Raw genomic sequence first — 16,555 nt, forward strand, 5'->3', positions numbered from 1 at the left:
TAAAAAGATATAGACCTTACAAAACACCCACCCTATAAGTTAAAGTTTCTTAATGTTTCCATGGAAACGGCAAAAATTAAAAAGTTCAGAATCTTCAAACTAGCAAAAGGTACAAGTACTCATTGTGGTAAATGTGTGTAGCAAGTTTGGTGAAGCTAGGGTGCATGGTTAAAAAGGTATGGGCCGTACAAAAGCTTGGACGGACGGACGGACGGACGAACGGACGAACGGAACGCTATATACCCCCGATTTACTTCGTATACGGGGGTATAACAAGGACAGTGATACATTGCATCGGCTATCCAAGATGCAAACACCAAGGATACAAGGGTGTTATACTCTAGCGAATATGACACAAACAGGAATATTTGTATACCGAATTAAATGCCAGACTGGTTCGGCCAAATCGGATACAAACTGAATTTGGAGTTCAACATCACCAGATTAGCCCATGAGCCACCGCCTTCTGGCATAAGACTCTAGGCAAAGTTTTACATAATAATTTGAGAAGTCAAACATGTTATACATGATCAAGACCAAATATATTCATATAAATCACATTTGTGCATACACAATATTGTGCACAGGGCTTGGCATGACCAGCCAATTGATAATACCGGGCCCATTCTACCTGCAGCAGGGAGAACAATTATCTGCCAAAGATCTGAAACAAGTACAAAATTTAAAACAGTCAGTGAGAAAAGACAAGGGTACCAAGCGACAGAACACTGCAGACGACCTTATCAGCATCATTAACGCGATTCACACCAACGAGTTCATTCAAGAGATTATTCAGTGTAAAGGAAAACCGCCGTCAGTAATTCTATACACACAGGATCAAATTAAGGAATTAAAACAGTTCTGTACAAGTGCCTCAGAAAAAACCGGTTGTAGTTGGAGTTGACAGGACGTTCAATTCAGTGGCATGTTTTGTGACTTTATTAGTGTTTCAACATCCGAACTTACACAGAAAAGGCACAGAGACCCATCCAATAATGCTAGGCCCCCTTTATCTTCACTGGAATGGGTCATACCTAACATATCACAGATTTTTTTTCAAATATCCAGGCACTTCTAGATTCTAATCTCGGGGGACTCAGACACAAGGTAAACAACTGGTAATTGGATCTGATGAAGAAAGGGGCTTGATAAAGGCCCTCCGAAACTGTTTCCCCGCATCCACACACATTTTATGTGAACGGCACTTAGAGCAAATTATAAAAAGACACCTTCGACATCAGGCTGGCGCTTCAGATCAGCAGATACGACGCATTCATCAGAATTTTTTTGGACCCTCCGGACTGGTGAATAGCCATGACTCCTATCAGTTCGAACTAAATCAAATGGAACTAGAAGACTTTGTTTCAACAACTGTTCCCGATTCCTATTCCTACCTTTCTAAAGTCATTAAAACTATAACAACTGACATTTTCCTGCCTTCAAAAGGAAGACCAAAAGCAGTTCCGTTGCACTGGACCAACAATGCCTATGAGAGCGTGACCAACATCATCAAATTAAGTACCAATTGAAAATCATTGAAAATCCCGGATTTAACAGACAAACTTCACACAATTGTAAAAATCCAGTATGCTGACATGCGCCGTGCCCTCTACGGCCAAGGCAACTTACCAACTGACACCGTGGATGGCAGGCTTTAAATTGTCTAATGCCTGCTGGACATCAAAAAGTCAACAGGAGAAAGACAGATATTTTCGGAAGTTCCTGGGTGGCCCCAGATGTAAAAAAAGCATTACTGTTTCGTCGGATGGTCGCCTCAACATTCCCAAGACACCACAGACAGCCCGAAAACCAGAACAACGAAAGAGGATTAAAACAGCAAAGACGTTCACTTTCTAAGAAAGTAGTATTTTCAACAAAATAATTCATGTACTGTAGGAAAGTAGGATAGATAGATATGATGAACATTGATTGTTATTTAATAAACATTTTATGTATTGTAAATAACTACGCGGGTCAGAATTGGTCTTCAGCAACCCATGCTTGCCGTAAGAGGGGACTATGCTTGTGGTAAGAGTCGACTAACGGGATCGGGTGGTCTGGCTCGCTGACTTGGTTTTGATGCATGTCATCGTATCCCAATTGCGTGGATCGATGCTCATGATGTCAATCACTGGATTGTCTGGTCCAGACTCGATTATTTACAGGCCGCCGTCATATAGCTGGAATATTGCTGAGTGCAGCGTTTAACAAACAAACAAACATTTTTTTACATTGTCTGATGTTACTTTTACGTCCGCCTTGTTGGATAAAGAACAAAACCTTTACGGCCTATTAAATATTTTTACCCTGTTACTTGTACTCATTATTGTTTGTTTTTATTTTTTTATTCTATTCATTTGTACGCCAGTTGATATTCTCACGATCTTACCAAACTGAGAAAGACATGTTTTATTGACTGCACTGTATTTTTAAATTCCCGGACGTCTGATGAAACCTCCATGGACGTTTCCGGACGCCCCCGGACGTTAAATAGTAGGACCCCATTCTACCACCTGTCTAGGTGAAGTCAGGGTCGAAGTGGTGTGTTGGGCAAAAGGAACACCGGTTCCTGGCTCCAGTGCCTTCAACCACCAGACCCCCGTCCTCCCCTCGCCTTTTACGACCAGCAATGGGGTGCTGAGGACACATTCCACCCCGGCTCCACACCGGGGAAGAGCGATTAGCGTTACCCAGCACTCACCACGGGGAGTGCCAGATTAAGAAAGCAATTTAAACGTTTGGATAACCAGCTTTTAGAGATACTCGAGGGTAGCATGCTGCACGGGCATACCATGCATGGCACGTGAGCTTTCGTCCCGCATGACTGATTACATCATCTTGAGAAAACATAATTCTTCCCGTAATTATATCTTTCATGACTGTTACAAATATTGGGACCAAACAATAATGAAATATATTAGGGTGTGCTTAACCTTTTTCTTTGTGTTTATTAATTTCTACTAAGTCATGGATCGATTATGACTCAAGTGGACAGGTGGCGTTTTTATTGGTTGATGAATTTCGGCATGTCTCGCTGTTGGTAGACACTTGGCACGTATACGTATCCTACTGTCATCGGTAGATTAAAGGACATGCATCATCTTGGAGTGTATCCGATCTTCCCACCTCGGGAAGACCAAGAGTGACATCAGTTCGGGATGATAATGCACTTGCATGACTTGTACAGGATAACTCCTTCACAAAACGTTCCCAGTTGTGTCGTAGGTTGTCTGTAAGGACAGTTTGAAATCACTTGAGGGCTGCTAGATTCCATGGCAAAAGATCGCTAAAATCTCTTTTGCTCACTGCACACACCAAAGGCTCAGACCTGTCAACCCCTCATTGTGACAATGGGGGATATTTGCCTTCAAAATGTGGGAGATTTGAAAAAAGTAACAATAACACTTGAAGAAGATAATATACAAGTTTAATTATGGCTCAGTTAAAAGCATCATATCACACAGGATAGTGACCATTTAACAAATAAAACAAAGGTCCTGTTGCACTGCTCAAATAATCATTTTAACTGTCTCAAATGTGCAGCACATTTAGCTTTGCATAGTGTGCAGCTGTGGCATGGGTATCTGCAGTTCACCTTACAACTCAGCAGAGCACAAACCGTGGAATTGTCAAATTCTCATCTGCCCTCCCATTATTTTTGTGACCATGTTTGATTATTTGTTGTTTAACACCGCACTTAGCAATATTCCAGCTATATGACGGCGGTCTGTAAATAATCGAGTCTGGACCAGACAATCCAGTGATTGGTATCATGAGCATTGATCCCCGGAGTTGGGATACGATGACATGCCTCAACCAAGTCAGCGAGCCGGACCATCCGATCCCGTTAGTCACCTCTTATGGCAAGCATTTGTTGCTGAAGACCTACCCCGGATCTTCACAGGTCTTTCCTGTCCAAGGAAAAGAATCTCTCAGTGTCAGCATTGGAATTAGGAAGTAGACACAGCTTGATGGCCAGGGCTGACAGATACTTAAATCTTCTGGTGCCATCCAGAGTCTTCTGTTTCTGCAGCTTAATCCTGTACTGCTCTGGCTTTAGTGTGTTTGAAGGCAGCTCCTCTGGTGGTGTCAGGCTGTACTCTAGGAACTCCTCTGTCAACGGAAATGCTATGGCAGTAGCACAGGCCAGGACTGAAAGATCACGAACACATAATTATTATATAAACATCATGTAATACGACAAATAATATATTTATGTACATGACTATACGTGAGTCTGATGTGAAAGCCAGCTTTTTTCAGGGTCTGGGTTGATCGTCCAATCATCACACTTGCATTGTCAGAACCGTGGGTTATCAGGTTCTTCCAATCAAGACCACGGTCATTTGGCAATGATCAGGTACTCCTCATTGTTTGTTATTTATAGAGTGGAGTCAGTATGGTTTTACGCCACTTTTAGCAATATTCCAGCAATATCACGGCGGGGGGACACCAGAAATGGTCTTCACACATTGTACCCATGTCGGGAATCGAACCACGGTCTTCGGAGTGACGAGCGAATGCTCTAACCACTAGGCTACCCGACAGCCGCGTTATTTATAGCAGTTTACAATAGCAACTTAATTATGTCAACACTCTACGTTTACAGATGTTATACTAATCTTATTAAAATCTACTTATAATCACCGAAGACGTTTCTAATGCATCTCCACTAGCAGGGGATGTCTTGGGAGATCGCTTAAGATGATTTGGAGACTTCTCCACAAACCAACAAAAATAGACTCGGATACGTCTTCGCTAGCGAAGAACTTCAAACAACTTTGCAATGACTATTCGGAGACTTCCTAAGAAGGGCAATAAAGTAGCTGAAGGTTTGCAAGGATGTATCGAGTGCATCGTCGCTAGCGAAGACCCCCACAAAGACTTTGTGAGGACGATTTGGAGACTTCCTTAGAAGGGCAATAAAATAGCTGACAGTTTGCAAAGATGTTTCGAGTGCATCCTCACTAGCAAAGACCATTCCGAGACTTCCTCATAAGGCAATAAATAGCTTAGTGTTTGCAAGGATGTATCTGAGAGTTGTTAAACATAGACCTTGATGGTGTACAGTGTTCAATTTTTCTAAACTGCTTTTGCAGGCTCCACCATAGACAATGGAACCATAGTCTAGTTTGGAGCGTATTAACAATCTGTACAAGTGATGTAGGTTTGTCTGATCCCCTCCCCACTTTTAACAAGTCGAGAGCCTTCAAGCACTTTGCCTTGAGATATTTGATGTGTGGTAAAATGTTAGATGACGGCCAAATATAAGGCCGAGGAATTTGGCCTCCTCTACTACCTTGATAGGAGCACCATCTAAATATAAATCTGGATCCTTATGTGGTTTGCATTTACGACAAAAGTGAATACAGTTTGTTTTGGATTTTGAGAACTTGAAGCTGTTTTCTTTGGAACATTTTTAAAAATTTTAAGACAAGAGCTGCAGCTGTGTTTCTATTGTATTCATTTTCTTACCACGACAAGAAATGCTGAAATTGTAAAAGTGAACCATCAACGCTATTGTTTAATACTTAAGTGAGACTATTAATTTTGATGCTGAAAAGTGTGACTGGTTGTATGCTGTCATGAGTGACTCCCTGATCTTGGTCGAACTCATCTGACAGGATAGAGCCCACTTGCAATTGTATCATTTGCTTTCTCTAGATCATAAATTTTAATAAATGATTCTAAATGCACCAAATGGTCAATGGTACTTCTGCTCTTTCGGAAACCACACTGGATGTCACTGAGTTATTGGTCTCCACGTACCAGACTAATCAATTGTTGACCATGTGCTCCATGGTTTTACAAACAAAGCCAGTTAATGATATTGGACGGTAATTGGATGGATCTGTGTGTTGGATGGGCAAGTGTTTCAGGAGCTGATAGTGGATACTTGTCGGCTCCTGCTGCAGTGTCATGAGATTGCCCTACGGCAGTATATAATTGATGGAGTGAAAATGTTTCGTTATAGTACTCCCAACTATCAGTGTTAAAATTGACTTTTTTTCTTTTCCAGCTGTATTTTAAATTTATAATTTGATGATGAAGATTGATTTGCCAAAGTTTCACCAAGTTTGTTGGCAAGTTCAGATTTTGTGGTTAATAGTGTATTCCCATCTTTGAGATGGTGAACCCCAGATTTAGATCCTTAATCTTTTAAATCATGTTCAACACCTTGGACATGGGTGTGCAGGAATTGATATTGGAGATACATAGTTCCTCCAGGATAGACGTTTATTTTGTTTAAAGGTACGTCTCGCCTTAGCGCCCGAGATTTTAAAGTTATTCAAGTTGTGGACAGTGGGATGTCAGCGGAAATATTTCTCTAGCTTGTTTATTATTATCGAATGAGGGTTTACAAACGACTTAGGAATGCTTTCGTCTCCAATAGCATTTAATATATCTGAAAAAAGTTGTATGGGATCAGGAACATTCCTGAAAGTGTCAGGTTTTAGTTTTTCAGAACAAAGTGTTTGGAATATAGACCAATTGGCCTTTGTAAAGTTCCACCTTGTTCAGACGGATCATCATGAATATTTGAATCTGTCAGTCAAGGGCAGAGTATGTGCCAGTGGCAGGATGAAGATATGTGTTATTACCATTATTTAAGATAAAATCTTCAAGAACCTTTTCCTAATTATTTGTATCAGTACTCCCCCATAGGGGATTATGATGATACAGGGCTTCGGGAGCTGATCGTACAAAGCCTGAAGATCTGATAGATGGATAGTTGAGGAAGGTGGAAGATACAATAAACACTATGTTGAAAGAGTAGTGTTGAGTGGAACAGGGCTATGGATTAAGCCCTGCTTCACCAGGAGGGGAAAACGAATGGTAAGAACTGTACTGACGGATATCAAATATATGTGTTGCTCAGATATGTTTCTTGGATAGAAAAAACTGACGGTTTAAAATCTTGGATTTTATTAAAATTCTTCTCAAGACCTCTGCAATTCCATTGTATTATGTCACGCGAACTTGAAGAAGACTTTGTAGTACTCCTATCGGTTTGATGTGGCGATGGAGTTACCTCCATGTCCAGACCAAAGGAGTTATGAACCGCTACTGTCACCTCTAAACGAGAGGTGTTCTTTTTGCTGTTTCTTTTTCAATAATTTCTTTTCCCTGTTTGTGATTTTGAAAATTCTGGTTCTGGCTCTGTTGCTGGTTTTGGCTCTGTTGCTGGTTTTGGAGTCTGAGACTCGACATTTTTTTTGTTTTGGGGTTGTCACAGCTGGTTATTGGAGTGAAGCAGTTGGAAGTGGCTGGACAGACTTGACCCATGTCAGATCATTCTGGCAGTAGTGACAGGAAGAAGTGGTTGCAGTAGAGCCTACAACCCTCTTATTAGCTTCATAGTAGGAGAAGTTTTGTTCAGTCTTGATTTTCTTAATCTGCAGTTCATTTTGCCTCACATGGCAGAATTTGGAAGATGCCATATGGTTCCCTCCGCAGATTGAACCCTTCACACCCTTCCTGCTGTCAGTGGCCTCGTGTTAGGCACGGCAGTACTTGGATCCATAGCACCAGAGTGGATTGGGGATACACACCTCCATGCCAATGGTACAATAACCAGCTTTAATCAAATGTGGAATCTTTGATCAAACGAAAGTAAAGAGGTAGCTGTTGGTCGCTTCAGCAACCCCATTCTTCTTGACTGTAAACCGCTTCACAGCTGAGACTGACTGCTGGACAAATTCTTTGGCAATTTGTTCTTTGGTCATGTCGGACAGGCTGCGTGCTCTGTCACGGACAATGCCCTCATATGAGTTCAGTGTGTGATGCTCCGAAACAGCAACCTTGATGTTGACAAACTCTTTTAAGTTGAGTAGATTGACGGATTGATGTTTCTTTGCACACTCTACAAGGAAAGAACAGGAAGTGACATTTGAAACCTCTTCGCAGATACCAGCGATACCTTTGGAGATTGCAAATGGATTTAGCTTGATTGGTTCTTTGTCACATGCTTCAGTTACTAAAAAACGTGGCCAAATAGTCAAATGAATGGATGTATTCTCGTCAGACGAGGTATTGTCAGAGTCTTCATTTTGAACCAGGGCGTTGGGAAGCCATGTCTAAAGAAAAATAATTCTGCACCCCTTTTCCCCACCCACCATGGAGTGTCAACAAGATCAGTCTTATACAGCAGCGGTTCTCCAAGTTTCAAAGACCAAGGATAAAGGGATGGTATACTCCAGCAAATTTGACGCGAAAAGCTATATCTATCTTCCAAATTAAAGGTCAGGCTGGTTCTGCCCATGACAATCAATTGGAGACGTACAGAATTTGGATGTCATGAATCTGTACCATCTGGGCACAGGGCTCTAAGCAAGTTTTATAAAGACATTTAGAATAATATATTTTACAAACCAAAAGATTATGCGGAATAGTGTATGCACAGGGCATGACATGACCAGCCGATTGATAAAATCAGGCCCGTATTGTGTCTGGGGTGGAAGTGCTGTGTTGGACTAGGAGCACTATTGCCTGCTCCGTCGCCCTCAACCACCAGAATCCCCTCCCCTTGCCGACACAGGGTCGCATCCCACGGCAAGCAGGCTGCCAATTCGGTCGCCTTTTACAACCAGCAATGGGGTGCTGAGGACACATTCTTGTTTATCTTCCCCCGGGCAGAAGACTTTTGTAAGTATATACCTTTCAAAGACTTTTTTTCAATTGATACTGATCAATACATTGATCTCGGAAAGCTAGGTTCCTTGCTTGGAAAAAATGACATGATCTTTAATGATAATACAAAAACTATTTATCTTATAAATTCACATGCAATGAATTAAAAAATCCTATATATATCAACAAAGACAAATAAATATATACCCAACACAATTTATGCTTCTGGGTATGTTTTTATTAAATACAGTAAAAACAAATGCAGGAATTATCAGTACACAATTATCAGGAAAATAAAAGAAATGTGCAATATATTCATAAATTCCACGCAGAAAGTAACAGTGTTTGTGTGCCATATAACCGATTCATCAGAAAGAAAAGGCAACACACGAACATAACGTAATATTATTGGCAGATTCTTTACTACAAGCTTGAATATCTTTAGTCTTCAGTCTGGGGGTCTATATTCCCATTCTGCATCCCCTGTTAGATACCTACATCAAGATAGACATGACAGAACAGTTATTCTTAACAGAATCTTATGAAGTAGACAATGTATAGTTTTCAGTATTTTGTAATCTAACAAAGTAAATGTGATGTACCACAATTTCATCACATATACAAGTAATATATTAATGTTTAGATGAAAAATAGCAAGTGTGAAAGATAAATAGATGGTGGAAATGCAATGAAACACCACAGAGAGTTTTCTACTCTCTAGGAAACATAAAACATTATGTCAACTGGCCGGATATTTCTCCTGACACCTGCACCAGGAAATGTGAAAGATATAGAAATATAAGATATCTTAACACAAAAGATGTTAGAAAAGTTCTTTTCTTAAACATGATGGAGTATTAAAAGTGAATGTTTGTTTGTTTATTGTTTTACACCGCACTCAGCACTATTCCAGCTATATGATGGCGGTCTGTAAATAATCGAGTCTGGACCAGAAAATCCAGTGTTTGACATCATGAGCTTCGTTCAACGCAATTGGGATATGATGACATGCATCAACCAAGTCAGCAAGCCTGACCAACCCATCCCGTTAGTCACCTCTTACGACAAGCATGGGTTGCTGAAGACCTATTCTACCCCGGATCTTCATGGGTCAAAAGTGACTGTTCATGCATTGTTGTAGAATGGTATTTGTTTCTTATGCATGCATTTTCCAATATATTGATTTGAGGTTATTACATTAATACATTTTGAGTCACTGTCTATGTATTTGAATTATTTCAATATTTTCAATGAACGTCCCAGCCACTTTAATTCAATGACAGTGTTATTTCATTATGTCCTTTCTTCAAATGCATTACAGGTCACCTTCTATATTGTTGGGTTGCTCACAAAAAAAAGGGTGTCATCGATAACAACAGGGATCAATAAGGAAATGAAGTTTTTGACTGGTACAATAACTACCCCCATATCTTCAGTCTATGCCTTACCTAAATTTACATGGGATGCCCCAACATCAAGAAAGTTGTCAACTTCATCCTCACAAGGAGCAAATGTGGATTCTGCACCCACATCATATGGAGTGATACTAGCCAGCATCTTACAACTTTCATCACAGTGGGTTTTTTCACAAATACAGTGGACAGCACCTCTTCTTTTGTTTTCTTTTTCTCTGAAGAGGACTGCTGAGGAATTTCTTTTCAAAGATCTGACATACTCTTTGGAGTGAAAGGTTTTTCCTCTTTACTTCAGCTGCTTGAAGATCATGAAATCTATTAATGCAACATAAGAAACACTACAAGGCTTCTTGTTTAAACCCTTACCACTAAATTGACAAGTCTTGGCCAACTCTCCTTGCAAGTAGTGTTGGGAATTCTTGCACAGTTTTGTCAGGAATTCATATGCTGGAGATTTTTTCTTCACAGAGGATACTATTAAAGGCATCAATTGCATCAAGTTAATAGCATTCATAATTTGTAAATCAACATGTTGTGTACCGTGAAACATAGACATGAGATTGCCATTGAGATTTTCAAATCGAAAACCCAGGGAGGACAAAGGTTTCCCACAGTTGAGGGCAAGTGCAAAAGGGAGTGAACATCAAGTGTCAAGTATCTCTCTCTGTACAAATCAGCAAACATGTAGACAAAATACTCCCAAGAAAACCTGTCCATTTGTCACAACTGCTTCAGAAATATTGTCCATTGAAAGTAAGGTGATAGCTTCAACAAAACAAGTGTAATGATAGAAATACACCTAAGGCAACAAACGTTGCAGAATTGGAATAGAATAAAACAGAAGCCATGATCTTAATTTGGTTTTGGTTCGTTGTTTAACGCCGCACTCAGCAATATTCCAGCTATATGACGGAGGTCTGTAAACAATCGAGTCTTGAGCAGACAATCCAGTGCTGATGTTATGAGCATTGATCTACACAATTGTGATCGATGACATGCTTCAAGTCAGCGAGCCTGACCACCTGATCCCGTTAGTCGCCTCTTACGACAAGCATTCGGTAGCTTTCCAGTATTTGAAATGTTCACTTATAGATCTAGGCAGCCTCGATATGTTGGATGGTGTTTTAACTGAACAAAGCAAATTGTCAACACAATCAACATATGGCAATAACGATAACCTTGTGGCAGCATGTGCTGAAGAAAACCATAAGGTAAGGAGCAATTTAGTGACGCCTAAAAGAACACAATGCATGTAGTCTACACTACATGATCGAACGTAATCAAAGCTTGTCAGTTTCATGAGAAAAGCGTAAACTTTGATTCCTTCAACTGGCTGTACACAGCTAGCAGTAAGTGAATTTCGAAGTGAATCAGTGGCGGTACGAGCTTGACCACTAGGGTCCTCTTCATCATAAGGGAATATGTGCACATTGCCACCTTTATCTGGTCGGTGGTTTTTACCTTATTGTGTGCAAAAAGGGCAACTGTGGGACCCATTTAACTGAACCATATTTTAAACAGCACTTTTTGCAGGTAGATCAGCAGTCAAAGCAATAAGAAAACACTAGCAAATAACTGTTTCACCGAATACTTCGACCTGCACGCTATTTGTTTCAAGGTCTGACTAAGAGGCCTGAAGAGTTTCACAAAATGTACTCATACATGGCTTCGTGGGCCCAAACCATATTCCATACATAAGCATGTTAGTTGTGGACTTCCTTTGTTTCAATGGGAGTTCATTTACCATCACATATACTGGCCACGTGGACATTTGAGAGCTTTTAAACAACGGAACTCCATCAGTATTGAAAGTAAATGATATCTTGTATGGATCTTTTTCAAATTGTTGAATGTTTGAATCATATATGTCCTCAATGTTTCTTGCATCTTTCTTCTGGTGGTGGAATCGGTGGCCCAGACCAGATACAAAAGTGTGGTGTTTGAATAAGGAACGCAACTGATGGTAAAGCGGAAACCCTAGGAAGAAACTCTTAGAACTAGTGGCTAAAGGGGACTTGGAACAAAAAGTGCTTGGGCTATTGTTTTCTTTTGAAACTGGTGAATGACAACAATGCAATAATAGAATATCTGCAGGGGAGATTCGAAAGAAGCAGATATCTTTCTAAGCAAACATACACTCTGCAGGGCTTTAGGTTGTGACATACAGTGAAAACTTTTTAACACTAGTAAATCAGCCAACATGACACCGGTAGCAGAGTGATATCAGCTTGATACTTAAGCCTATGGATATCCTATGTAACATACATCATATATGGACTGGTCCATTTCTGACTGGGGCTCATCAGTCTGGGTACCATTCCCACATTCTCCATCTTTCTTGACCGATTTCTCTTCCCTCTGTTGCTGCTGGACATAATCAGTCAATAGTTTACTGATTGTGAGTCCTGAAACAATCAGTGGCACATGATAATGTACAAATAAATACAAAGTTATATATCGTCATACAAGAGGAAATGCTTGTAATTTGCTGAATTATTAGGTTTCTACATTTATTTCACCAGTAGAAATGTTTCTTTTGAATCGCATGAACCGTACTTATACATTTTGACAATGAGATTAAGTCAGTTGAAACCTATTTGAATATGGATCTGAATTATGCAAAGTGTCATGTATTCATTAATGGATGTATAAAACTGAAAAGTTCAGCGAAAGGCAATTATATCCCTTAAAATTTGAATGATATCTTCATCTTCTGCAGAACTTGTGCAAGGAGCATCAGGAATGTCAACCGTGCTTTGCTTTGTGAGCTCAATTCTGAAAAGAAATTATATAAAGCATATGTTAGAAATACACATCACATGATCACATCACAGTGGTAATTATTCAAACGGACTTTTAGCCCTATAAAACTAGGACTGTGTGACATTTTATTGTTGAGCAATAATTATGTGTTGGTATTATATATTATAATGTTTAAAATTCAGTTTGTCCATGGGCACATGTTGCAATATTTCTGAAAGACTGCTGATATTTAATTAAATAAATCAAGAACTTGTAAGTATTTCACAACTGTAGCAGTTATTCATATGTAGGCCTACATGGAAAATATATTTAAAAGCTGATGTGTCAGTCAAAGAAGCAAAACCCTTTCTTTGAGCTCCTTTTGCCATCCTCTCTGTATCCAAAATAACCTTCAGGGACACTAAAAATACAATATGTACATTTTCATTTCCAGTAACATACAATGTGAAAAATCTCGAAATTAAAAATCATATTCAAAACGGTTTAAAATATTGTTTTAACATGCTAAATAACATATTAATGTTTCAAAATCGGTACGTTAAGACGCTTTTAATTTAGAAGTTGACAGTAGGATTAGATCCTTATGTAAATCTATATTATTAATTGTTTTATCGGACATACAATTACGATCTCGTAGGATTAGCCGACTACCGATGGCCAAGAAAGTTGCGGGGGTGCCATACTCGTGATTTCGTGTCACCTAACCACGTTAATAGGTTACAAGCATATAATACAAGCATTTTTATTTTGTTCATTTGAGTTAGACCCATGAATATCCGGGGTAGAATAGGTCTTCAGCAACCCATACTTGCCGTAAAAGGTGACTATGCTTGTCGTAAAAGGCGACTAACGGGATCGGATGGTCAGGCTCGCTGACTTGGTTATATTATATGCTCGTAAGACATGTTTATTACATTCATGCGATTTTTGTGTATTTGCAACTTAATCAGGGTTAATGTTCACATGTTATTTTTTCTTTTGTTTCAAGGTGTCCCTTCATGATGTTTATACACACCCAAGCATGCAGGAAATAGGTAATAAAACAAGCAGACCATAAAATTGTTAACGGCAGTACACACACAGATGAGTGAGTGAGTTTGGTTAACGCCGCTTTTAACAGTATTCCAGTTATATCGCGGCGTGTCAGCTTAATTTGGGAGGAAATCCCGAAGTGATGCAGGTCTCAGACGTTTACCACTTCGGTGAAACCCACAAGCATGGGTATGGTGCCGACAAACCTAGAAACATAATCGGGGCGAACCGGGATTCGAACCCACAATCATAGGTTTCTGGCGTGCCCAAGGGACGCAACTCTGCACAGCGAGTCGCGGCGCCTTAGACGGCTGGGCCACCCGTGGCCCCCAACCCCAACCCACCCCAACCCACCCTCCCACACACAGATGAGGGGACTGTACAGTCATTAGAGCTCCTAAATCGATATATTACCTTCTTGTGAAAATTAATGAAAGTAAACTAGGTCTAAAAAGGCGATAAAACCAGTTTTTTAACTGTGTTTCACTCGACGGATCGAAACTAAGTTTGCCTTGTTGACGGTTAACTGTAATAAATTGAGATCTTTTTATACATATTCCGTCCTATCCCGACAGTGACAGTTTAAAGTTGATATCTTAATCACTTACTTGTCTTTGGCAATTTTCCTGTACTTTCTTGGCCGTAGTCTACCAATGCTGTCTTCTTAGTGAGCTGTTTAACGAACAAATCATGATCTTACACATGCAAGTAAAAAACATATCATCATAGTCTACATACATGTCAGCACTTACATTTTAGCACTGGTGCTCCGTCACCATTCGAATCAGGTCTATCGCGGTTCATCGGTATTTGTTTATCAATCAGATGCGTGATTTTTATCGCGTCTTTCAGATTTGTGTATACATCATTTTACAGAGTCCGTTCTCCCTCAGTTTGATTTAACTTTTAGTTATAAAGCATCTCGATCACCATCTGGGGCGGTCAGGTAGCCTGGTGGTAAAAGCGTTCGCTCGTCACGCCAAAGACCCGGGTTCGATTCCCGACATGAGTATAATGTGTGAAGCCCATTTCTGGTGTTCCCCGCCGTGATATTGCTGGAATATTGCTAAAACGGCGTTAAACCATACTCACTCACGATCACCATCTTGCGAATATTTGAAATATTTCTCTGTTCGAGAAACAAAAATATCCGATAGAAACAGTCAGGGGTAATGCATATCTTAATGTTACGGATTCACGTCAGTACAATAGAGAATCGCAGCTGTACATCAGTACACCAAAAAATTACAGCCGTTGGGCATATGCAAGCGACATACTGAAGAGGAAAGATGGCCAATTTTATACGGTAACTATAGTTATGTCAGCGCAGTATACTGGGGTAAGGCGAGAGACACGATTAAGTTACATAACATAGGCTGGCTGGCTGCACGCTTTACGCAAGCGGCTTTAATGCAGGTCTGTCGGGTGTTTTCATACCGTTGGATACCTGTTACAATACAATTTTGAGAGAGTTATGCAATAGGTAATTGAATAATGTTTGGTTGAGGGAAATATATGGGTGTGAGTGAGTATGGTTTTACGCCGCTTTTAGCAATATTCCAGCAATATCACGGCGGGGGATACCAGAAATGGGCTTCACCGATTGTACCCATGTCGGGAACCGAACCCGGGTCTTCGGCGTGACGAGCGAACGCTTTAACCACTAGGCTACCCGACCGCCCCTGGGAAGTATATGGCGCTGTATCAGAATGAGTGGTCAGCCGAGGTTATAAATATGTCAACAACCACATTATATGCAGGCAAGGTGGACCACATCAGTGTTTTGACATTGAATCGTAAAACTTACTGGATTGGGGTGGTAATTTTAAACCATGATTATGGAGTATTTACTACTTGCGTTATTTAATATGTGATTAGCTGCGACTTGATTCAATTTGTGTAAATTAATACGTATAGTATATCCTGATCCCTAATATTTTGATCATACGTGTATAGTGTAAAGTGAACTCATTCATATCGATCTATACTCAACAACTAAAGTTCCTGTGACACCAATATTTTAGCGTATTTTTCAAACAAGTAAGTTTGGTTTTCAATATTGTAATACATGTATGGAATCAAGTCACAAAAACGCAACTGCTACAGAAAAACATGCATTCCATGCAAAAGTTGACTTTTATGCAAGCCCCATGCATTTCACTATCCAAGAATGGGTATAAAAACATATGCGTTAACGGTATTCCATATGCATTATGCATCGTGCTGACAACAACCACTCAGAAAAACAAGAAAATTACGCTATTATTCAACATTACGAAATACCACGCCTTTCTGAAAATGAGCGTCTGCGAGCCATTGGTAAGCTTGAAGCAGGATCGAGTCAACGTGATGTTGCAAGACAATTTAACGTCCACAGAAACACCATTTGGTGTTAATGGCAACGTTGGCAACAGACGAATGCTGTTAGAGACCATCCTCGGAGTGGCAGGCCACGCGTAACCTATAATCAACAAGACAACTGGATTCGAACAACACGCCTACGAAATAAGATTCCAGCCAGCAACAGTGACTGCAAGAAGCATCCCTGGCCTTCGACGAATATCTTCACAAACCGTACGTCGTCGCCTCAGATGTGCAGGGATTGTCGCCAGAAGACCCACCAGACGTCCCATTTTGACAGGAAACCACCGTCAAGCACGTCTACAGTGGTGCAGACAGCGTCTACGCTGGACGGCCATGCAGTGGGGACAAGT

The 16,555-nt window shown here is 40.3% G+C and overlaps 2 pseudogenes; one reads left to right on the plus strand and one right to left on the minus strand.

Moving 5' to 3' along the window:
* Positions 1-595: 595 nt before the first annotated feature.
* On the plus strand, positions 596-1,857 carry LOC139442482 (uncharacterized; annotated as a pseudogene).
* An 8,089-nt stretch (positions 1,858-9,946) lies between these two features.
* On the minus strand, positions 9,947-14,946 carry LOC139443529 (uncharacterized; annotated as a pseudogene).
* Positions 14,947-16,555: the final 1,609 nt, after the last annotated feature.

Source organism: Haliotis cracherodii, unplaced genomic scaffold (assembly GCF_022045235.1).
Source record: "Haliotis cracherodii isolate W230 unplaced genomic scaffold, xgHalCrac1.p SCAF_5, whole genome shotgun sequence".
NCBI lineage: Eukaryota > Metazoa > Mollusca > Gastropoda > Lepetellida > Haliotidae > Haliotis > Haliotis cracherodii.